The sequence below is a fragment of the Amblyomma americanum genome, chromosome 4, assembly GCF_052857255.1.
Source record: "Amblyomma americanum isolate KBUSLIRL-KWMA chromosome 4, ASM5285725v1, whole genome shotgun sequence".
Classification (NCBI taxonomy): Eukaryota; Metazoa; Arthropoda; class Arachnida; order Ixodida; family Ixodidae; genus Amblyomma; species Amblyomma americanum.
Window position 1 is genome coordinate 166031771 of NC_135500.1, and position 23477 is coordinate 166055247.

The 23477-nt window shown below is 43.0% G+C and overlaps 1 long non-coding RNA gene across 1 annotated transcript; it reads left to right on the forward strand.

The window, feature by feature from the left end:
- Positions 1-11251: 11251 nt before the first annotated feature.
- LOC144130434 (uncharacterized) lies at positions 11252-17699 on the forward strand. The gene is made up of 2 exons (XR_013314099.1): positions 11252-11496; positions 17615-17699. It is a non-coding gene; the product is annotated as an uncharacterized LOC144130434 (long non-coding RNA).
- The last annotated feature ends 5778 nt before the right edge of the window (positions 17700-23477 follow it).

Below are 23477 nucleotides of genomic sequence, written 5' to 3' on the forward strand. Positions count from 1 at the left end.
CCTGGGCGCCGCACGCGCGCCGATTAGGGAGGAGTCGGGACTATAAAAAGGATGCTTTGTCTTCTTATTCTCAGCTCTGCATCTCTCCTTTGTGGTTAGGCTCTGTGCCGCTCTTGGGTATCTGCCCATATATACATATACGCAGGCACGCATGTGACGCGAGTACGAAGCGCGCGAGCAGCACAATGCCTCTTGCCCCGGCTCTTTCACGGCGCCCTGGGGAAAACGGGAGCTGAAGGGAAATATGCGGCCCTGCTGCAACGGCACGCGTTGCCGCGTTTCCTATACGCGGCTGCTCCTGCCCCACCGTCGACGGTGACTTCCCTCACCCACCGCTCCCTATTCTCCTTCTTCCTTCCCGCAGTCCCAAGTTCGGCTCGCAATTCGCGTGTATTTTATCGCACACTCCTTTTGGGCCTGTTGGCTTATTTCCCTCTTTTTGTCGGCAGTGTCCTTATTCTCACTCCTCTTTCTCCTTAAGTGGCAGGAGAAAAAGAATGGTGTAAGCTTGCAACGTCAACGCCGACGTTCTTCCGCGCGCCGTATTGCGTTCCCCGATCGTTTTTATTTCGCGCTCACGACGGCGCTGCTGCTGCCTCCCCTCTCCGCTTTTCTCGTGGTGGCAGTCTGTCCGGACGTATAAACCCGACTCCGCCTCGCATGGCGTCGAGTTGTGTGTGTGTATATGTGTCTCTCCGGAGACCAATGCATTTCGCTTAGGATCAGGGTATTACATTTCTTTCAATTACCGCGCGCAATGGCTTCTCTTCCATCGCTACCCTGAGGCAGCGGGTTAGAAACAAATTTGTACATAAAATGAGCTGACGCTTTGCCACACGTCGACACACACATTTGTGTTGCCGGCTGCACCGTAAGTGCTTTGTTTACGACTTCTTATGAGCTCTCGGCGCATAATCTCTGCTTGCATTTCCTTGCTCTCTCTTTGGAAGCGCATATGGTTATGTGCTTACTGCGTTTATTTCCGAAGAATAGCGAACTTCGCCTCGCCGCAAGGAACCGTCAAAGATGGTTGATTTCGAGGGGTTTTTCTCTAGGGGCTGTCGAGAAAATGTTAAAAAATATAGTGTCAAATTCGGCCCATTCTAAAATACTAAGCTAACGCAGCGCGTCGCTGGTGTAAGCTACCTTATGTTTCTTAGTCCTTTTTTTGCCTGCAAATTGACGCTGTGAAATGTAAATCACGACGGCACACCAGGGATTGTTGCCGGGAGGGTAGGATTTCATCCGCTCGCTTTGGAAGCAAAACGTCCGAGGAAATTACAAGCTCTCTACGGTTCTTGACACTACGATTAATGCTTAATCTTACGGTTTTAGTAGGCCTCTCGAAGCTTGTGCACCTTTATGCATAGTTTAAGCTCGATGCTGCAGTGCCTCGGTGCTTGGTATAGGCCCTCTGTGAACAACAAACTTTGTTCTCTTCACTGCTCTAAATGTCGTGCTAAAAATCTTTGGCTTAAACCGAGATATGTAAGCAAGGTCGAGCTGGCTGGATATTTATTGTTTAAAAAGCCGGAATGGCTAATCTTAGTGAAGAATATCCTGTTTGCCATAATAAGAGAACCTCGTTCTTTTTAACCTGCAATGGCTAAACTTCCAAGCTTGGCGCTGCACGATGGGAGAGGAAATGTAGCAGCTTAAAATAATCGCCTCAGGGCTGGTTTAGATGGCAGGCGTGAACAACTGGCGATAAAACATTATACTTACGACAGTGTAAATGCAGGTGAAAATGCTAGGCAGAATTTGTTTCGCCTGTGTGCTCATAATAGCATAACTTTGCACGCTGTGATACGAAGGTGGCTTCTCTTTTCGGGATGCAAAAAAGATCAGGCTACTAATCTAAGGCTAAAAGGTGCAGTAAAGAGGAATATGAGCTCGTCTTTTTTACAGCGGGAGCTCGATCTACACGTTCTGCGCATTTTTCGAAACTTCGAATTATTTTCCTGTGCGGCCGATTTCTCTAATTTAAATTAAATTAAACGTCCCAGCTCCCGCCTTTTTTTTTCTTTTTTGAACTCAACGCTGAAGGTAGGAGGAGTCAACCAACGCGTGGAGTGCCTTTCAGCCAGTCCCGTGGCGGCTTGGCGCTCTGCCATCGGCGGAGTGATACGTAAATCAGAGTTCACGCATATTTTTATTTCCATGAGCCTAATTTGTGGCTATATTGTCTGAAACTGAAGTTGTTTATTCACAGAAACTTAGAAAACAAAATTAAAGTGAAAGCGAAGCTGCTACGGGGATGGATTAAAGGAATTCCACGCGTTAGTTGACTCCTTCTACCTTCAGCGTTAAGCCCCACCCCCCACCCCCCCCCCCACCCCCCCCCCCCCAAAAAAAAGGCGGGAGTCGGGGCGTTTAGTTCGGTTTAAATTTGAAAAATCGACCACACAGGACAGTAATTCGAAGTTTATAAGAACGCTCTGAACGTGTAGACCTAGTTCCCGCGGTAGAAAGACGAGTTCAGATTCCTCTTAGTGTAGGTTTAAAGAGAATAAACTCCGACTTCTTTTTTGGTGCTCAGCACATCAGAACTAAAGTCAAGTCGCTTACTAAGGCTTTCGAGTGCAAATCAGCCTCTCAATTGTGTTTTTGATAGGTAATAAAGTTCTTGTTTTTACAAGACTGCGTTTACAATTGTATCAATTATTCAAATGTCTTGATTAAACACCTTACGCGTTGCTGAGACTGCCTCCTCATGTTTTACACACCTTGCAGTTGCAACAACAATGCTTTGGCTGCGCATAAATGCGTGAAATTTCACCAGAGAGACATTGCGTTTGTTCAAGTTCGCTTAAATTACAACGAAAAACCGGCCTGTACAGCGATTTTAAGCAGTGGGCTTCGAAATGACGACTAAGCGGTAGTCAAGTGTTCGACGAAAATTTGTCTCGTCAGCAACATGAAGCTGAAAAGGAGCAATTCAGTCACTGAAGAAATAAAGGGAAAAATTCACGTTGCGCATACCGTAAGGGTTTTATGATAACGATTAGCAAAGTAAGACCAGTGTTTCAAAGTTATACTTGAAGTTTCTGACGTAAGAACTCATGCAGATGTGACATCGTTCCTTCCGTTTTGTTCATGGCATTAAGGGTCGTTTGCGAAAAGGATTACTCAACCAGAAGTTTTGTCTCCAGCGTTCGGTCTTTGGCGAGAACAGCAGCGTTTTCGCAATCAGTTTGATGGCCCTGCTTGTGAGATTACTCTGCAAAAGCACTGCATGTATGACTGCCGTGACTCACATTGCGTCAAAGTTTTTTGTTGGTTGTAATAATCCCTTCGTCCCGCCGACATCTGGTAGACAATCTCGGAATTATCTGAAAATCAGTCGCTGACGTTCACCAGCATATTTCTCACCTTCTTGGGTGGAATACCTATAAAGCGTACGTGATGCTTCTCAAGAATACTGACAAAAACGGCGATAAAAATGATGCCAGTTATCTACATGTGATCATTACGTCACAAGCATATCGTGTATGAATTTGAACCGCCCGTTTGGCCCGCGTCACAGATATGTAGAGCCAAACGTTCCGAAGCGGCACATGACCTGTGAGGAACGACGTAGTTGAGGACTCCTGATGAATTTCGACTCTCCTGTGCTCTTCAACGTCCACTGACTTTCTACAGGGCGGAAAGTTTTTCTATTCGGCCTCCAAAGAAATGCGTTCATCGTGTCTGGGACATGTTACCGCATCTACGGGCTTCAGCAGCCAAAGCCATATTCACTAAGCAGCCACAACTGGTTGTCAGTGACTGTACTTCCTCGGAGAGTTTCATTGTCAGTAGAACTTAAAGATGATACAAAAATATACGTTTACAGGATCATTTTTTACAACGTTCTCTGACCTAGTACTGAGTGCCTCACTTTTTGGGGGTAGAAAGAGGGGAGCGGTGAATGCATTCTTACTTTGGTCTGTTTATTTAAAGCATGAGCAAATATATAGTTATACGTCTAAATGGTGGTTACTAATAAATTTTTCAGCACATGTGGTGTTTTTCACCTCCGGATTGTTCCTGTAAACTAGTATTTGAGCAGAGGTCCTGTGTAGTGTAGTTAACCATTGATTGAGGAATAGGAGCCGCTCAAAACCGACAAAAAGAACGAGACTCTCAAACGGTAGGACTGCCGCTGTTGAATTTATTTGTAAGTCGCCTGCCTTAAATGTAGAATCCTCAACTGCAATCATCTGCTTCTTTAATTAGATTGCAAAGAGAAGAGCGCGGAAATAGAGTGGTGCAATAATTCGGGTTATTTAAGGAAACTTAGTTCTTTTTGCAGTGACATTCGGCACGTTGGCTACATGAGTGGCAGAAAGCAGGCAAGACACCGCACTTATTTGTAGCTTTCGAAACCAGTGTTTTCCCGACCAACAGCTAACTGACAGGCGATGGTCTCGTGATATTTTATTAAAACATCGCTATGTTTCGCCTACATCACCTTCATCAACCTAACTACGTCTGCAACATGACACAAGCCTCTCACATATATATCCCTTCAATTAACCTTTCCTATACCAGCTGCGGTCACCTAACTCCAGAAAACGTGCAAATGTCGTGTGGGTGCTTGCGGGCCTATACATATACGCAAGGTCAAAGTTGAGAGTGATTTTGTATGCTACTTGAATGGCACCTGCTACGAAGCGCAGGTGAAACGCATGCTTAGTTAGGCTTTGAGATTACACTTCAAATTTTTATGAACTGCTGTCATGGGTAAAGTGGTCGCCTATGTGCACTGCTTGCCTGCGTCTTTTCGGACTTTTTTTATATTTGCATCTGCAATGATTTTATTTTATTTGTGTTTATCGTTTCTTTGTAATCATTCTTTAGATTTTTGATGTGCATACTAAATTCTTTGTTTTAGAGACGAGCTTGGACAACTCTGCGGAAAAGTTCGCAAGAGAAGAAAGCTCGACGTAAACTGCATGCGTGACACACAGTTAATCTTGGGCAGCAGAAAGGTAAGCAGCTGCATCCCCTCGCTTAATATGTCTAATATGATCACCATCAGTCGTAATCTTGGGTTGCGGGTTCCGCGCATAGGTTGCGAGCGAATCGTATCGTAGAACACGAGTGGCTGTGTAAATTTACAAGCCATTACTTTTCTGCACGAGGAAGTCGTATCATTAGGTGGGTAGATGTATTAGTATAGGTCATTTCTAAAGTACGTAATTCGCTCTGTTCATCTTTTTTTTTGCTTTTGTGAACATAAAAGCGGATTGGGGAGATTCGTTGATTAAGCCAGTCAACTGTAGAATAAAGTTCACTTGTGTAGTATAATGCCAGTGTTGTCTGTTGTGTGTATCATTGTTTCTGGTTCTCCTGGCGTTTACTGTATCTTTTTTTGGTCTTTAGGTTATCCTTAAATTCTTACAGTTTTAATCATTACCTGTAGGGTGTATTTAGCTTTCTGTGACTTCGGCATTGCATCAAAGAGTCTTGTAATCATGCCACACTTACTAGCCTATAAAACGATTGTTTTGGAAAATAAAAAAAAAGAAGTTTAAGGAGCAGCACAGTGCACGTGCAACCGAGCGCCTCCGTAATTGTGTGTGCCTACAGAGAAATCCTAAGTAAACAAATCAAGGGAGGCCACACAAACAAAAATCGAAAGCGAAAGTGAGTTTTCGGGCTGAAATGCGTGGTTACTTACTCCGGTCATCTTCTTCCAAGAGTGCTCGACAAAGAAGTATGTTTTTTTTAAATTTTTTTATTTGAACATACTGCTGGCCTCCCATTTGAGGCCGTCGCAGGAGTGGGACATCACATACACTAAAATAACACAGGTCAAGTAAGTGCCAACACAAAGGCGATCGTAGTCCAACAAGGCAATATGCATTATACAAAAGGTAAAACAAAATAGCAAAACAGGAGCAAGTAGCACATTTGAGGACTTCGGCACGGTAAAAGAAAAAACAGTAACAAAAATGCAGACAAGTTTTTAAGGAGCAAGAAAGGAAACAATAGCTGCTGAAGAATGATACTGTCATGAGAAACGAGCAACATGGTTAAAAAATTATAATAAGCGAGAGTCAGATAAGAAAGTCGGGATGTCATCGTCAGCAAGGAAAAAAGAGTGCAAGAGTTAGCGCACCAGCATCGTAGTCGTAATTGCAAAATAAAGCGTGATATGTTGGCGATGAAATCTTTGAGTGATGCGCAGTTGACAGCATCGCAAGGCAGACTATTCCACTCACGGATTGCTTGTGGGAAGAAAGAGTACGTGAATATATCGTTGTGAAATCTGTACTCGGTTAAGTGCTGTTGGTGTTTTGTTCTGGTAGTGCGCGTGTTTGACTTTATTAAGTACTTACTCGTATCAATTTTCATACCGCCATTAAGCAGAAGGAAAAGAAACTTGAGGCGCAGTAGTCTGGCTCGGTCATGTATAGTGGGAAGGTCGGCTTGTCTTAAGAGCTGTGTAGGGGAGTCATGACGGCGATATTTGTTAAAAATAAATCTGACCGCTTTTCGTTGTACGCCCTCTAATCTTTCTATGTATTGTTTGCGGAAGGGGAGCCAACATATTATTCCATAGTCCATTATGGAGCGAACAAGTGAAGTGTATGCTAAGAGCTTAGTGTCGACTGATGCGGATTTAAGCGATCGTTTAATCGAGTAGAGAGCTGCCAGTGCTTTATTAGTAATATAGGCTACCTGCTTGTTCCATTTAAGATCCGAGGAAATTATTACTCCTAAATATTTATATTCTTCTACTTTCCTTAACATCTGTCCTTGTAGATAATAAGAGAGATTTATTGCCGCTCTCTTATTTGTTACTGTCATGCAAACCGTTTTTTCTACATTAATCGTCATCTGCCATGTTTCACACCATTGTGCTATGCTTTCAAGGGCACTATTTAGAATTGCTTGGTCTGCAGCTTTATAAGTGGAATAGAGGATCTAACATTTAGGCCACACCTGCGGGAGTTTCTGCATGCCTTAATAGTTTAATCAGTATTTTATTTTTCAAACCACACCTGCCGAAAATTGTTTTGATACATGTTGAATATTTTATTCCCCATTCGATCCACCAAATCACTTTTCCCGGCATTGCAAATAAATCATGCGTTACAGTTGCCTCCGGCTGTTTGTGTTGATAACGACTTCCACGTTGGAATAGCGCCATCTTGTTGCGTCAAGTAGATTTCTGTTTTTATTGTTTTAGTTTAACATTGTAAAACCAACGTGGAAATGTGCAGAATTTCACAGAGCTGATCTTACCTGAATGAATAAAGCATGCTAAGCAAGGTCACTATAATTGATTAGTTGGGTGCCTTTGCCAATGCAGGAAAAAAATTCAGTATGCCAGAAAATTTCTCAAACATGCAGAATTTTATTATTTTCACTTTACAGTGTGTCAACCAAAACTATCATGCCGTAGGCTCATCACTAGATTAGATTTCTATATCTGCCGCTGACCAGCAGTATACCAGGCTACTTTCAAAATATATAAGGCTTTAAACAACGTCAGCATATCGAACGGAGTGTTCATTTAATGAATTTTTGTTTTCTGTGCCCAACACCATATAAAAGCGACACCGGGATCCGCTGGAAAGCAAATTTCCCTTCACCTTGTCCATCACCCGGATCTACGTCGCTCGGGGAACGTTTTCTCTCGCTCTAAATCACAATGAGACAGCAACAAGGAAGCTGTGCGGCCGAAGGAGTCTTTTAGTCTTTTTTTAAGGTTAAACTTCCACATAGGTACCATTTATGTCAATGAGGCTATGAGCATTAAAAGTACAATTTTTTCCAAACTTTTTTTTCAAATAAACGAACGCTTCCTGCCCTGCGGAGAAATACTCAAAGTAACTGTTTTTCCTCTTAAAGGCACAGCTTCTGATGGTTAGAGGGAGTGCAATATAAAAGGAAAGCCCACATATCATGAAACCAAGCCATGACACATGTGTGGTGGTCCGATGTGCACCGTAGAAGGAAACAGAGAGCGCAAAAAAATGCGCCTCAGCGACGGCATGCTCCGAATAAAACAGAGCAGGCCGAAACCAATATTGCAGCTGCGGCTGCGGCTGGTATATAGGCATCATATTTTCCTGGAAATTCAGTGCCCTGACAACGAAACTACGCTCAATGCGATGCGGCAGCAACTCCGGAGGGAGATCCCATTGCAGAGGGTTTCAATGGCACGTGAAATTGAGCGCGATTACGGGAAGGTAGATAAGAAAAAACAGCAAAGCGAGTGAACAGTGTGCGCTATCCACAAAAGACGGGAATGCGGATATCAGCGTGACGAAGGAAAAGTAGGGAAGTTAATGAAATCAAACCTAAGCCAAGAGGTGGAGGCAGTCTCGCGCAATACCGCGTTGAACGTGAACGGGTGTCAGTTTATGCAGAGCAGCAAAACTAAACTGAGAATGAAGAAGCTGCAGTGAGATCCAACTATTCTTCCTTTTGGGGAGAATGAACAAGAGCCGTTTTCTTGAGGAAGACCTCAATGGTTGCGTGCTCATAAGACGAGAGACCTTATCCTTGTGCTCTCTCATAGTTTTTCTCCTTTCTATCGGGGGATATTTTTTCTCTCATCTGCAAGTGTTGTTCTCTTCAGTAGTTTAGTTCATTTTTCCGGCCTTTATGTGTCTCTTATGCACAGGTGTGTAAGGTTTCTTTTATTTGAGATCTCGATGTTCTTTCTATCGACTTTTGATTCAATCTGAGCGCGAATCTGGAGTCGCTGGGTGAAAATAAAAACTCAAACGGCGAAAGAGGGAGCAGTGGAGAAAGTGAAATAAGCAACGGTCACTGAAATATACCTCAGACGGGACAGGGTCAAAAAGGAATAGATAAAATGGACACCAAGGCAAGGGGATAAAGGACGCCAGCGGATGCTGCCGACTCAAATCGAACGGCCGTGCATCGCTGTCGCCGCTGCCTGGGAGAGTTAGGGACTGGGGAGAAGCGGCATTTTATTTCCCAGCTTCGCTCCTAAGATGGGTTCCCCTTTCGTGATTTCTCTATGGCATTCTTCCTGGAATATGGCTCTTTCCATTTGCCTTTTCTGTCTTTTCACTCGTTTGCGAGTTTCCTTCCGGCTAGTGAAGCAAAAGAACAGGTGGAGTTCTCTGGGGCTTGTTTTCTTATTTTTGAAGTTTTTGTTTCTTTTCCACTGGTAGAACGTAGGTGGATAAGGCCATGGTTTGGAAAGTAATATTTTCGTGCGAAACGATTGCTACAAAAGAGGGTGGTGACATTTGCTGATGACAATGTAGTCAAGCCTTCAGTGATGCTCATACTGATGATTTGTTATGGCTCACTTTGCTTAATATTTAATTGACATCACAGTTTTTAACGCTTGATTTCAGGCTACGCAATAGCCAACACATCACAGGCTTTTCAGCAAGTATACATGGTTACCTTCGATGATTACCTTTGTAAAGCAAAGTCCTAACTGTTTGACGAGGGATCCGCACGCAGCGTTGAAAGGAAGCAATGTGAACAGCAAAGATTCTGATCCCAAATTTCTTGGGGAAAAAAAGACGTGGAATGACAGGATTATTTTCCCTGCCTAGGCAGCGCCATTCGAAAATCCGATTAAAGAGAACTGCACGCGGGGCATAGTTGGGTGCGCATAAAACAGGTATCATTCACACAGTACGCTTACGAACATCCCACCGGTATTAGCATCGGGGTTGCTTACCATTAAGAGCCCATAATGGCGCCACATTTCTGCATTATGCATGAGTATGAACAGATATCACCTGCCATCTCCCATCCACAGGACAGTATGCTGATTCGAGCGAAGACACTCGGAAGTGTGTGTAATTATCTATATGTGTTCACAAGTCGTACGGTACGGAACACACTGTACTGCAGATGGCAGAAGCAATTGCGACGTAATATGAGGGACGTTGCATGTGCATGAGCAGCGTTTGTGCTTGGACAAACATTCCACCCTCTTCTTAATTTGGGCTAAAGTAGCCTGCTATTCAGACCGCCGGCAGTGGGCTTGTGCAAATATCAGAAAGTAGCGACTATAATACTTCACTCTGAGAACCTCTTACCCGTTCAAAATTTAGTTTGTATTAACTCTGCAATTGATAATAATCTTAATTAGTTAAAAATTGGGATTTCAGTTTGCTATTAGAAAACAATATCATTAATATTCTGTGCTAAAATCTTTTCATTTAGCTACATAAAATAAATCATTCTATCCAAGCCAAAAACAAACAGTTCAAAAAAATTCGAGGCCTATTATTCCTTCTCATAATTATGAGATAACTTATATTTTCCGGAGAACAACCAATAAATACATCTACGCTTCAACTCAACTTCCATCCAGTTATTCGGTGTTTATAAACAATATATTTTTATTCATGATATTGCTACATATCTTACTTTTCGCTGTAGTTTTTCTTTGAGTGAGTATTAATAAAAATTTTTCCGTAGTAATCGACTTTACAACTTCTCTCCGCAGATTCGTTGCGTTCTTCTATTTATTTCAATAAACTCATTCATAAGGTTCTCTTACAGCAGTGGCAATTCATCGCAAACTTATCGCAGCTTCATCGCGTAATAATACACTAAAAACTCGATGGAAAGGTGCAAAAGGATTCTTCACGCATCTCTCGGTAAAGAGCGACGCAGTTCGTGTAAAACACAGGTAGGTTTCATTAACTTTTCTTAAACACCATTGCCCCCTTCTCTTCGATCTCTTTTTGCTGGATACAAGACGCGAAGTGATCCAGAAAGTCATGCAGCGTTTGTTTTACTATGAGGGATGTATTTAAAAATATTCGAAATAGAGCGCCGGCTTGTACCCACCAGTGATAGTGCTCCGGCAGCCTTATTTTGGTCACAATAAAAAACGACCCGCACGCTACACTGCGCACTTTTCCTCCACCGTCCTCCTGCCCGTCTTTCTTAATGTTACGGCGACTGCCTCCCTCTTATGTTGCGGACTTAGATGAAGCAGCGGCGACGGCAACGGCGGCTTCGGGGACGGCTTTTTTTTGTTGTTTCTTCTGCCAGCGCAATACACGGCATATGCTCTGAGTGCGCTTCGTCTATGGGAGCGTCGTAGCTCGAAAAACTTCCGAAATAACGGAAGCAACCGCAGCACCAGGGGCTATTACTACACGCATCAAAGGGTGGCCAAGCCAGTGGCGAGCAACACGGCAGTGAGACTCTCGGCTCCGCCGATAGGCGGCGCCAGGAGGGAACAAAATCTAAGGGGCCCCGATTTCCGCGCTTGGGAAGCATCATACCGGCGGCTCGCGAGTGAATCGCAGGCAGGCTAGCGGCACGGGATCGTAGCGCTAGGTCAGACCCGTAGCCGGAAGCGTTCGGCGTGCTCTGATCCCTGCTGTTTTGGAGTGGCAGTTCGCGTCTTTCCTTCCCCCTTCTGAGCCATAAAGGACTCACAGGGCCGGAAGACTTTCGCGTAGCCTTAGTAAGACACTTTCGGCGCTCGGTGGTGGACGGAAGGACGGTTTCCGCCTGGAGCCTCGCCTGCTGCGTTCTACCAAGGTAAGCATGTCTTCAAACAGTGTTTCATTTTAGTAAGTGATGACAAATCTGCAAACAAAGCAGCCATACGCAATCTACGGTCGGAAGCCCTATTGCGCGTCCGACTGGTCTGACAATGTGCAACAGTTTATTTGCTTGCTTGCGAGGTTGAGGTTGAGGTTGAGGTGTTGAATGCTACAGGTGGGGTTAGCCTTGCTTTATCTGCCGGCAATTGCTCCACAGCAGCGTCCCTTCGATATTAACAATGCCGCATCTACCCCTAAGCGCACAGCCTCTTATAATAGCACACATTCTCTCCCGCAGTCACCATCTATGCACACAATCAATCCACACAGTTCACATCACAGTCCACTCCAGAAGTCACCATCTATGCACATATTCAGTCACAGTAGAACATATTGCTTGCGAAAGAAGCAGCATGGTTGCGCTTATGTTGCCACGTGGCACTGAAAGCGTTGCACGAAGAAGAGCTAGCTTTGATCGGTGATGTATTGGAAGGAAATGCTTTGAGACTAAAGATTACTTATTTGAATGAGTACTGGCCGAAGTTCTCAGACTTCGCCCTTTCCTTTAAAATGTAACAGTGAAGAGGAATGTTCATTGTATTCACCCAGTCTTCAGCACTGAGTCACGGCAAAAGGCCACAGATTTAAGCAAACGTCAATACTTTTTAAACGCGTTAGCGCAAATGTACACAACAAACACGACGGCGTTTTATTTTTCTTTTTTTCCTTTTCTGCTCGCTCCGCCTCACTTCACTTTGCATGAAAAGAAAGAGGTTACACCAAACTCCCACGTTAAGGTTTGAGATATCTCAGGCGTATCTACTTTACGTGAAACATAAAATGCCTTCAGAAAAACGCACTAATAAAAACAATTGTGCTCAGAATAATTAGGTCTCAACTCTTTCTTCGTTCATGATTTGTTTGAGGAATACTTCAAACTTTCATTATCACTGGACAGATTCACTACGCTGTGGTGCATTACGCTTTCAGTCCACAATTTTTCACGTTTACTATGCCCAAATATAAGCAGATGAATTCTTGACACCTTCATTATTCATTCGCCCCGAGAGTGGAGGCACTTGTGACCGGTTTTCTATGAAGCGACTGCAAGTCATTGGTTTGAAGAACAGTCAGCTACGAAGTGTTACGGCGTATGTTGTTGGAATACTGCGCTGTCTCGTCTTTTTATTTTGCACTGGATACCACGAAGAAGCTTATTCTCTTTGTTTTCAAAAACATTGAATCTGCGAATAGCAAATACTCACAATCATCGTCATGTGATCTGCATCTACAGCAAGGCAAATTCCTTCCTCATATGTCTCAATTGCTCTCTTGTTTGGCATTGCTGGCAGCTTAGCCCCGCGCACTTTGTAATCGCACCTCCCACCTAATTTTCTGCCGACCCCTGCTACGTTTGCCTTCTCTTAGGTCCACTCTGTTACCCTAATTAAACATTCCTTATATTGCTTTTGCACTAGGTACCCAGTCCGTGTCCACATCTTCTTCCTGATATCAAGCACAAATCATTAAGTCGCGTTTTTCTCCTGACCACTCTGCTCTCTTCCTGTCCCTTAATGTTACATCTATCATTTCTCCCATCATGTTGATCTGTCAAAGACGTCAATTCATGCTTTCCGTTAGCCTCGACGTCTCAGCCATATAGGTGGGTGCAGGCTAGATGCATCTGTTTTTAACTTTGACTTCGCAGTATAATTGCAAGATGCTACTGTGAGCTGACAGTATATAACAAACGCACTGCAGCACAATCTTACCTTCCTGATAGTTTTACGCTCGTGTTCGGGGCCTCAGGACCCTAAATAGAGATATTAATTCTTTACCGATTACAATGTATCGCTGCCTATCATTAGGTTATTTCTAACAGTGCTGAACACTACTCTAAGTTTCTTTATATATATATATATATATATATATATATATATATATATATATATATATATATATATATATATATATATATATATATATATATATATATATATATATATATATATATATATATATTTTAAACCACCCGTTTGTCAGCGGCATACGGCCTCTGTCATGCTCGGCAATTCGTCCCTGCAATTCGTCCCTTGCCTTCCTTAGCAAGCCAGTGCCTTCAGAAAACTGATAATAGCTGGATATTTTTAATTACTCTGCATTGAAAATTGTTTCCTTTCCAGTGCTCTGACTGCCTCCTGGAAACGTGTTTAACAGTACTGCAGACATCGTGCCTCTGCATGACACCATTCCTGACTTTCATGATATTACTGTCACTGTCCGTACGGAGGAGTAAGGTGACTGTCCAGCCGCTATAAATATTTTCTACTGCCTTTATAAAGGCCTTTTCTACACCATGGTTAAGCAGTAACTGCATGTATTCTGAGGTTTTTTGCTGAAGCAAATCATATCACGCAATCTATGAAGGCCTGTTATGTGTAGGGGCTGCTTGTATGCTGCTGATTTCTGTGTCACCTTATTGATGGTGTGAATAACTTTTGGTTGAATGAAATTTAGGGTCGCTCTAATTCAGTTAGTGATTACGTCAGTAAATATTTTGCGTGCAGTTGGTGGCAAACAAATCGGTCTGTAAATTTTTTTTGCTGCTCACGTTTCCTGTCTTGGGGTTATGACAATATTAGCGCTCCTCCAATACTCTGCTACGCTCGAAGTCCTGAGGTATTGCGTATATAATGTGGCAAATTTTCAAAGCAAAATGTCCCGCCGTCTAACAGATCAGCAATGACTTGGTCATTATCTGCCGCTTTTCTAATTTGAATTGCTTATAAAACTTTTATGGGTTCCTATTTCTTTGAAGCCGGAATGTATAATTCCTCCACGTGACTACCATCACCGTTTTAGTCATGAATATTTCAGCTACTCTACCAATGCATTGAAATTCCTCGCCCACTTTGACTACCTTTTAAATATTGGCAATCAAACTGTGCTCTTTCTGTCTTACTGCTACATCTGATTTTTTTTTGCCATGGCCATTTTTTTCTTAAGCGATTTTCAGCTGCGTCCGTTCTTTTCAGCACAGGCGATTCTCATTATACTCTACTCACTTATGTAGTCTATCTAATGCCTAGTTTAGTTATTACACTTGTCATTCTTACCCTATATATGTTGTTAGATGCTTTCATTCTTAGTCGTTTCGCAGTCAGATCTGTTTCCTGGGATAGCTGACCAGTATCCTGTCTAGCTATCCTAACTGCCACTTCTATTGCGCGTTCGATATCTATATTTGAAATATTATACTTCATAACAAGTGCACTAAGGTCGCCGTCCTCGACTAAACAAGAAGATATGTTCTCTATCAAGGCACTGAATTCCTGCGTCATGAACAATATCCTATGTTATTTATTCAAATCCACGCCAACGCAATTATATGGCCCCTATGTCTTTCCTGCCGAGCACCTCCACATCCTGCACGATGTCTGAATACTAGCACATTATAAAGTCGAATATATTTTTCAAGTCGGCCTTTGGGCTGTTTCAAGTCCGTCCGTGTCTGGTTCGTAAAGAGATCTGTAGTTTTTGATGAAAGGAATAGGTGCAGGAACTCTCAATTCTAGGTTGACATTCACATTGCGATCCGTCGGAAAGGGGGAAGGTGAGAGTGAAAGAAGAACGAGAGAGAAAGAGGTGCCGCAGTGGAGGGCTGTAGAATAATTTCGACCATTTGGGTATCTTTAACGTGCACTAGCATCCGACAGAACACGGGCGCCTTTTTGTTTCGCTTCCTTTGAAACGCGGCCGCCGATTTCGGATTCAAACCCGGGTTTTCCGGTTAAGTAGCCGAGCACCCTAATCACTAGGCCACCGCAGATGGTATTTCCGGTTCTCTCGTTTACTGAAGCAGGTATTCATGACCCTTAATCTACTTCGTTTGCAAACGCTACCTGCAGCTCCGCGTGCTATTCCTAAGAAGCATCTCATAGTTGCCTAAGGTTGGTCACCTGCCTGCTTCTGGTTCACCACGGTATGGAAGTGGCCTATCAGTAAAACATAATGTGTTTCTAAATTAATCACTCCCCATTGAAACCTCCTCATAGAACTTTTCAAGCCTGTCGTCATTATCACTAGACGATAGAGCAGGGGCCTTTACAACTTCCAAATTTTATCGTTTATTAAGCCTAAATACGTTAACTGTCATACTCTCGCTAATGCTGTCAAATTTCTCGGTGTTCTGAGCTGCATTCTTAATGATCAGGAATCCTGCTCCTTATTCTCGCCTCGTGGAGAACCGCAGTAGCAGGATACTTTCCCGCTCTTTGACACTGTATGTGCTTCCCCAGCCCTCCAAACCTTAGTCGCGTGAAACCTATTTAATATCCATGAGCTTGTTGAGCACCGCTGCGAGTGACTAAATACCCGCCGCTTATTTATTTTATTACATAACTTTTTGATTCCTATGTTTCCACACAACTTAATTAACACAAACTGCGTATTTTTTATTACAGGGCTCATGCTGCTTTTGAAAATCGATGCATATATCCTGTGCTTTGACACATTCATAAAGGGCAATAAAAGCTACATCTTCTGTATTATTGTTTTCACTTTTGCGAAAACTACTATGTTTGTGGCTCTTGAACCAGCAGGTTTGTTTCAGCAGAATTTTTGCGTTTTTTGCAATGCAATTTTATAAAATATGATATTGTATTTTTAACACTCACCTGACTAAAGGTAGCAAAGTAACTTTATATATTCGTATGACAAACAGACACTTTATAGTTGAGAACACCATTCGCAAGTATAAGCCCCCCCCCCCCCCCCTTTTTTTTATCAAAACATGATGGAAAGCAGAATTTCAAGCATGCAGTACATAAATCGTTGAAAGCACGTAATGTAGGCTTTAGGCAGGTCATTATGAAACATTCTTTTTCCTCTTTTACTGCATAACATGAGCGATGTTAGTGCATATCAGAGAAGAAGATGAGAGTTTGGAATGCTTTCAGTAATACAGTGCTTGTCCTCGGTTGATGCGAGATGGCGCCTGTTAGGATATAACCAATTTGCAAATAGGCCGTTTGTGCAGAGAAAATTGAACAGCCATCTCGCATCCATTTATTCTATCCCAGGAGTGAGCGTATTCACATCAACCATATGAAATAACCTTTTGCACGCCTGGTGTTTTTCTTGATAGCCTTCTTGCTTGTCCCGTGTACTTTCTAGTATAATGCTTTGGTGCTTACTAGAAAATAAATGCAATGAAATCATTGAGAGCGCATTTTCCACAGAAGAGAAATTACTGCCGTAGATATCTGCTGATAGCTATTGAATTAAAATAGCTAACAGGATGCCTTTGGTCTCAAAGCTTTATAAATATTGCTGCTGATAAAAAGCGTCGAAATTAACGAATTATTTGTGTGCCAGTGCTGGTTTGTGCAGAAATAGATCAGTTACATGACTGAAACGCATTGCATGTACGTGGGATGTCCAACAAGTAAAGCGCCTCATTTTGTTCCCTCAGAAATGTTTATTTGGAATTCATGAACCTCCCTAAGAATTTAGCCGCATATATGCCGGACCTATCTTACTTTGCAAAGTAATCTCCTTCCACTCTTATGTCTGCATCACTGATGAAAAAGGACATGCATGCTATCTTTGTAACATCTTTTTCTCTGCTGGCTCAGTCATCACTTCACAGAGCGAATAGGCTGGTCATTTTCAAATCTGAAACTACGAACATCTACTACGGCATCTTTTGGCGGCACGAAAAGAAAAAAAATCAGATGGCGCCAAGTCTGCACTGCGGTGATCACGGGGCAGTACACTACAGCCTCATTTGGCAGTCGCTTCTTTGTTAAAAAAAAGGGAAAGTAATGCCTCTGTCAGCCCCCACAAAATTTTCTTTAATGGTAAAGTGGCGCTATCTATATGATTGAGGTGTAAGTGAGACAACATGCGCAACATGCATTGTTCTGCTAGTATGTAAAATTTTGGAGCATTATCTTTTTCTAAAACACAGAGAGAAAGTAGGGAGAGGGGTGGGGCTTACTTGCTTTACACACCTCTATTTTTTCATAAAGTGTGCACCTGTACGTTTCATAATTCGTCCGGCGTCTACATCACACTAACTATAGTCTTTCGCTATTCTTTTCTCTTTCCAGGAGCAGCACTCGAGCAAGAAGCGGGAGTTGCTGGCGGGCTCTTGCTCCCGATGTTTTTGAGTGATATAAACTAGCTTTGAGCAGTTTCTATTTTCGTTGCGCATCACGCTTCCTCAAGAAATCCGCTTCAGTTAACTTCTCAGAGACATGTTGTGCAATCCAGTGACCTGTGAGACAGTCTGCTTTCTCTGCAAGCTTATGGGAAGACAGCAAGAAATAGATATAGGGTCTAAAGGAATGGACTTGCGTCACAGAGGAAGTAAAGCCCGTGGCCCCTTCAAGAGATTTCTGCCCCAATCAATTGGCTGATGTATGAAGCAAGCGGCCATAAAACAAATGTTTCAGGCGCCTCTTAGACTTAACCGGATTTCAAGAGGAATGTATAGAAGTCATTCGAATCGCTCAAAAATGTAGTCCATTGTCTCGCTGTTCGATCTGTTGGCAAAAGTGTATTTATTCTAACGGGTGAGAACGGCACAGAAAATTCGCTGCTCGTGAGTACTAACCGAATTTCTTCGCCTGAAAGTATGCAAATGTTCGCGCGCAGTGACCCTTGGCACCTCAGGACATTGAACATTTTTTAAGCTTTGCAGACATTGACAGCTTATAGCCTTCCTATAGCGGCTCTGAAGTTCCGCTCGTTGATGCATAAGAAGGAAGGAAAACGTTTATTGAGCTCTAGAGAGTAGGTGAGCAATTTGGCGGAGTCAGGTGTGTCGTCCGTCTTCTTAGGAATGGTCGTCTGCCCCTAGTCCAGGGCTCTGCTGGATGCCGCTGCCAGCTGTGCTCGCCGGATTAGCCCAAGTTCGACGTCGTGACGGTCGCTGGAGAGCATTCCTTCCCATTTCTCCGCACTCGGGCTTGATATTTTTATTGCTACCTCTATTTTCTGGCAGGCCCACTTTATGTGATAGAGCGTGGGTGTTTCGTGGCACCATGGGCATTTGTCTATGTATTGGGTGGGTTGTATTTTGTTGAGTGTATTTAGATTCGGATATGAGCCCGTCTGTAGCAGCCTCCAGGCGATGGCGTCTTCCCTGGAGAGAGATTTATGTGGTGAGGGTACCGTTTCCTGCAGCCCTTGTAGTGGTTTAAGATTGCCGAGTAATCTCTAGGGACAGGTTCGGCTTCCTCGAGGTTGCTTGTGGGGGCAGCTCGGTAAAAAGTGTACCCTCGAGCTACCCTGTCGACCGCTTGGTTGCCTTCCACTCCCGCGTGTCCCGGCGTCTATACTATCGTATGTTTTATTGGTTCTTCTTCTGTGCTTTGTTTGGGTCGGTCCCCAGAGCGGAGTATGCGCAGCGCTCTGTGATCTATTCTGCCTAACATGAAGTTTCGGCATGCTGTTTGAGAGTCGTTTAGTATTGTTAAGGATCGCTAAAAATTTTTAGTTATGAAACGGCTTTTTTTAGTTAAAATATCGTGTTATGATACTTGCAGTTTTGCCACCACATCAATGTTGCCTTCGGATTATTTCACAGCTTAAAATTTTTCAAATTCGTTCACATCGAGCAGTACCATTAAAAAATGGTGTGCTCTGCTATGCGCAAAAGAAAATCTGCGTCACGTTTTGCGTTATTTTCTAAAATGTGCCACAGGAAAGAAACAATTACTTAGGTAGTACTGTTGGCTTCCACTAAAAAGCAGTTCTTGACAACTTGCTATAAGGTGTATTGTACTCGAAATTGTGTAGTGGAACGCAAAACTACAAAGTTATTCAAAAAAAATGCTTCACATAAGATATGCTAATAAAAAAACATATAAATTCAAATGCAGCTCCGTTAGGCGTCTGCACAAGTAAATTAACGCAGTTAAACGCTCAGTGAAGCGCACTTGAAACAGCTTACCAGGCATCACAAGCAAGCAGGAATACTTGAGACATGCCCCAAGGCAGCGTGCATCCAAAAGGTGTTCTAAATATTTGTTTTTAATCAAAAATTTGTTTTAATCAATAACATGTACAAAGAATTAATTAAGGAACTTAAAGCAGGATAAAAATTCCTAGAAATCAGCTCAGTTTTACCGACATCGGTCTAAACTAGGACGATAAGAGATGTGCTGCTTATATTCAATCGACAGTGACACCAAAATGGCAGCCAGAGGGCCGTGAAAAGGGGCCCAAATATTTGAGCGGCAGCGGCGAGTGTGATCGCGTTTTTAAAAATCTTAAAATCAGATATGACTATAACTAACAGCCGGTTAGACACCAATAATTGCTATCTGGTGCCAGTGGTAATAGCTACAAAGCAATTACTGTTTTGTCAATAACTTTGCCAGGTAACGTGATTCGCCTTTCTCTTAACATCTGCCTAAAGTGGTATTACTATGGTGCAAAAAGCTTCTCTTTACCTCAAAAACCTCATTTTTTAAAATTACCGGCAGACTTCTCCTAAACCCTTGGATAATTGTTTACATTCCCCCTTACCCGGACAATCCTTTTCAGAGTCGCAAATGCTTACAGCCAAACCTCTGACACAGGGGGACCGTATCATAAATTGTATACTATCTGAACGTTATTTTTCCTAATTCCTTCAACAGAAACTTTTTCTCTTAACGTGCTCTTTAGTGACACATTTTCTACACGTTTCCAACTAAAATACATGATGCTGCCGTTACTCGGATGTTTTGGTTTAAACAAACACTATGAACGCTTGAATTCTTGAAGACGTACTTAAGACGATTAGTGTTTTTTAGTGATATTATGCAAATACAGCGTAAAGCACTGCTACTAAAAATGTGGTCGTTAGGACGTGGAAAATAGCTTGGCACTCATCGTCTACTCATTAACCTACTAGCAGGCCTTGCCTCGATGGCAGCCGAAAGGAAAAAGAGAGTTTTTTAAGCATGTTGCACTTTTTGCTTCGAGTGTCAAAACTCAGGCGAACATCGACCGGAACGCACGCTGAACATGAGGCCGAACACGAAAGTGAACTTATCCGAAATAGTCCCAACTTTTCCATCAGAATAGTAGCCACGGGAAAAAAAAAAGTTAGCTGCGAGCGGAACTCAAACCAGCACTAGCTCCAAAACAGAAGTTTCGTTTCCGGATGCCCTAAGACCACTCGGACACCGCCTCAGCCTCTCATGTGGTGAATGCTAACTCGTAGCCTCAAGTGATGCTTTGTAGACCGGCGTCTTCCTCATCTTCCATTCATCCGTTCTACGCCTTCTGTATGTTTGGAGCCAGCAGTACTGCAAACGTTGCTGTGGAATGGAGCAGGCTGAGTCTTGAGATAGAAGAGATCGACTATGAAAACAAAGTCTGCTTTATGTAGCCAACCATGGATGTGAGAGGGGGGCGAAGGTAGCCAAACGCGTCACCTGATTCAATGAGAAGAAGCAAGCGCTGTGACGCGTCAAAGGCCGAAATCAGCGATGTAAAGCACAGAGCTCAGCGTGCTGCCAATCACCGAAACAGGAATCTTCTTAACGCGGAGGCGCAAAGTGTCCAACGAAGCCGAACGCGCCGTCCAATTAAGACAACCCGCTGGTGGCGGGTGGCTGCGTGACGAGCAGAAGCACCCAGGATGACCATGCGCCGTGCCAAGCTCGAAGACCTGAAGCTGGCGAAGAGAAGGGCACGTACCGCAGACAAGGGCCGTTACCCACTCCTGTGCGCAACCACCACCACCTCTGACCGGTAATAAAATAAGCTGGGCCTTTCCCGCAGTGCATTAATTCCACTCTGGACGGACGACTGAATTTTTTTTCACCTATTTCGCTTTTCAAGGCCAATGCACCAAACAACCAGCTTTCAGAGAGCTTTTTCTGAGGCAGAAATTGGAGCATGCATATGAAGTGCGGCTCAGCGAGGCTTTTAGGGCAGAAAAGAGATCGGGAGCTTAAATCACGGCGTGTGGCCGTATCTCATTACGGTCGCGCTGGCACTGTTCTCCCTTTAGTGCATCCAGGCTTTCTGTGCTGTTGCGGTTTGGATACGAGGGTGGCAGGCGTTCTCCATTTTTGCCGTCTATAGGGACCGCATTTTCGTGGGTATTTTTGCCGATTTTTCAGGTGTGAGCCGCTGTTTTTTAGTATTGTTCAGAAATAAATGTAAGAAACAATACAGTCACAGTTCTCTGGATAGAATTGCGTAGCATAGTTGCTTATGTTATTTATTTTTATGGAGTTTAACGTCTCAAAACGACTAAGGCTATGAGGTAGGCTGAAGTGGAGGGCTCCGGACAATTTGGACCGCCTGGGGCTCTTTAATGTGCACTGACGTCGCACAGTACACAAGCTTCAAGCATTTCACCTCCATCAAAATTCGACTGCAATGGCCGCAATCGAACCCACGTTCATTGCGTCAGCAGCCGAGCACTATAGCCATTTAGCTACCACGGCGACCTCAGTAGCACTTTGTTTGAAAATGTAGCATACTCTTCTTTTATACAAAAATATTATTGTCTGTGGAAGGTTACAAAGAGGAAAGACTTGCAGTATTTTCTGCCTGTGAAGAATAGCTATAATTGATATAGATGTTCTGCCGCTGTGCAGACTAACATCTTAACTGACACGTGCATGCTTGGCAAGGAAATGCTTGACCTAGTTGCGTCCTGCTTAAGCCTGCATTGAAGCTGCGTCCACATTTGGGACCACCTCACAGGATTCCTCCACGACGGACAAAGGGCTTGTCCGTTATCAAAACTTTTCTTGTTACCTGAACAAGAAGCTAACCACAAGAACAAAATTGTAAGTTCCAGAATTTTTATTCCTGGCTTGTTTAATACAGTGAAACATTAAAAAGCTGATTTCGCTTATTGCTGTGATTGGCTAGCGGAGTATGCGAACCGTGGCCCAGCGTTTCCAAGCGTAGGTTTTTTTTTCAAGTTGTATTCTACTATAGGCAAAGCTGGCTTTCAATTTTTTTTCTGTAATTTTAAAATACGAGCTTTACGTCAGAATATGCGCTCATGTCAGATCTAGCCTCGTGTAAGAAGCAGTAAGAGGCAGGTCATTGCAGCATTGCCTACCATGAGACTCTATGTGTAAAATAATTCCTGAGTGAGTGAGTCAGTGAGCGAGTACGTCCGTCCGTCCGTCCGTCCGTCCATCTGTCACTTTTGAGTCAGAGCAGGTGTTTGTCAGCAGCACAAAAAATTAAAAAAAAAACAAGAGCCTACTGCCCAGCGGTTCGTTATTCTTGTCTGTAAGGCTCTACCATAAAACTATCAGCGAATGGTTTTATTATTCTAGTCACGACAAATTCTATAACCCGAGTCCTTAGAATATGTATTTAAATGCCTGTTGCGTATTTTTATTTTCCAAGCTTTCATTACACCCTAAAAAACTGGCCTAGCTACTGCATTACTTCTAAATAAATATATTCCCATATTTCTGTTCACAATTTTTCGGCTATTTTAATTTCATTCATTTTGTGAAGCATTATTCAGGTTGGCAATATGGGCCACCGACTTATTTAAAAAGCTGAAATTCAACTTATATTTGCCTTTTTCCGTGCTGGATCTTCTTGCCTGCCCGAATACTTAGCGCATGCGGAGTGGCCTAGTAGCTGTTTAATCGTCGTCAGCGATAAATGCATACCGAAAAACGTAGGAATGCTAAAGTTTTTCAGTGCACGGCGCTAGAGTAAAATACAAATAGAGAACACGGACGGGAGCACATGGGACCAAGAAAACATTCGCTTCTTCGAAATGATGACATTTTTTAAAAGGTGATGTCATATATCACAGGCAAAATTTAAAAGTTTACTGCCTTGATTTTATTTTATCAATATTCGCGGTGGTGCAGTTCTCATGTTTTTACTTGGTACATTTCCTCGAGACCATACGCATAATCCTTGAGCTTTTCAATTTAGGATAAATGCACAAATACTTCGTGAAATTGTTTTGTGAAATCAGTT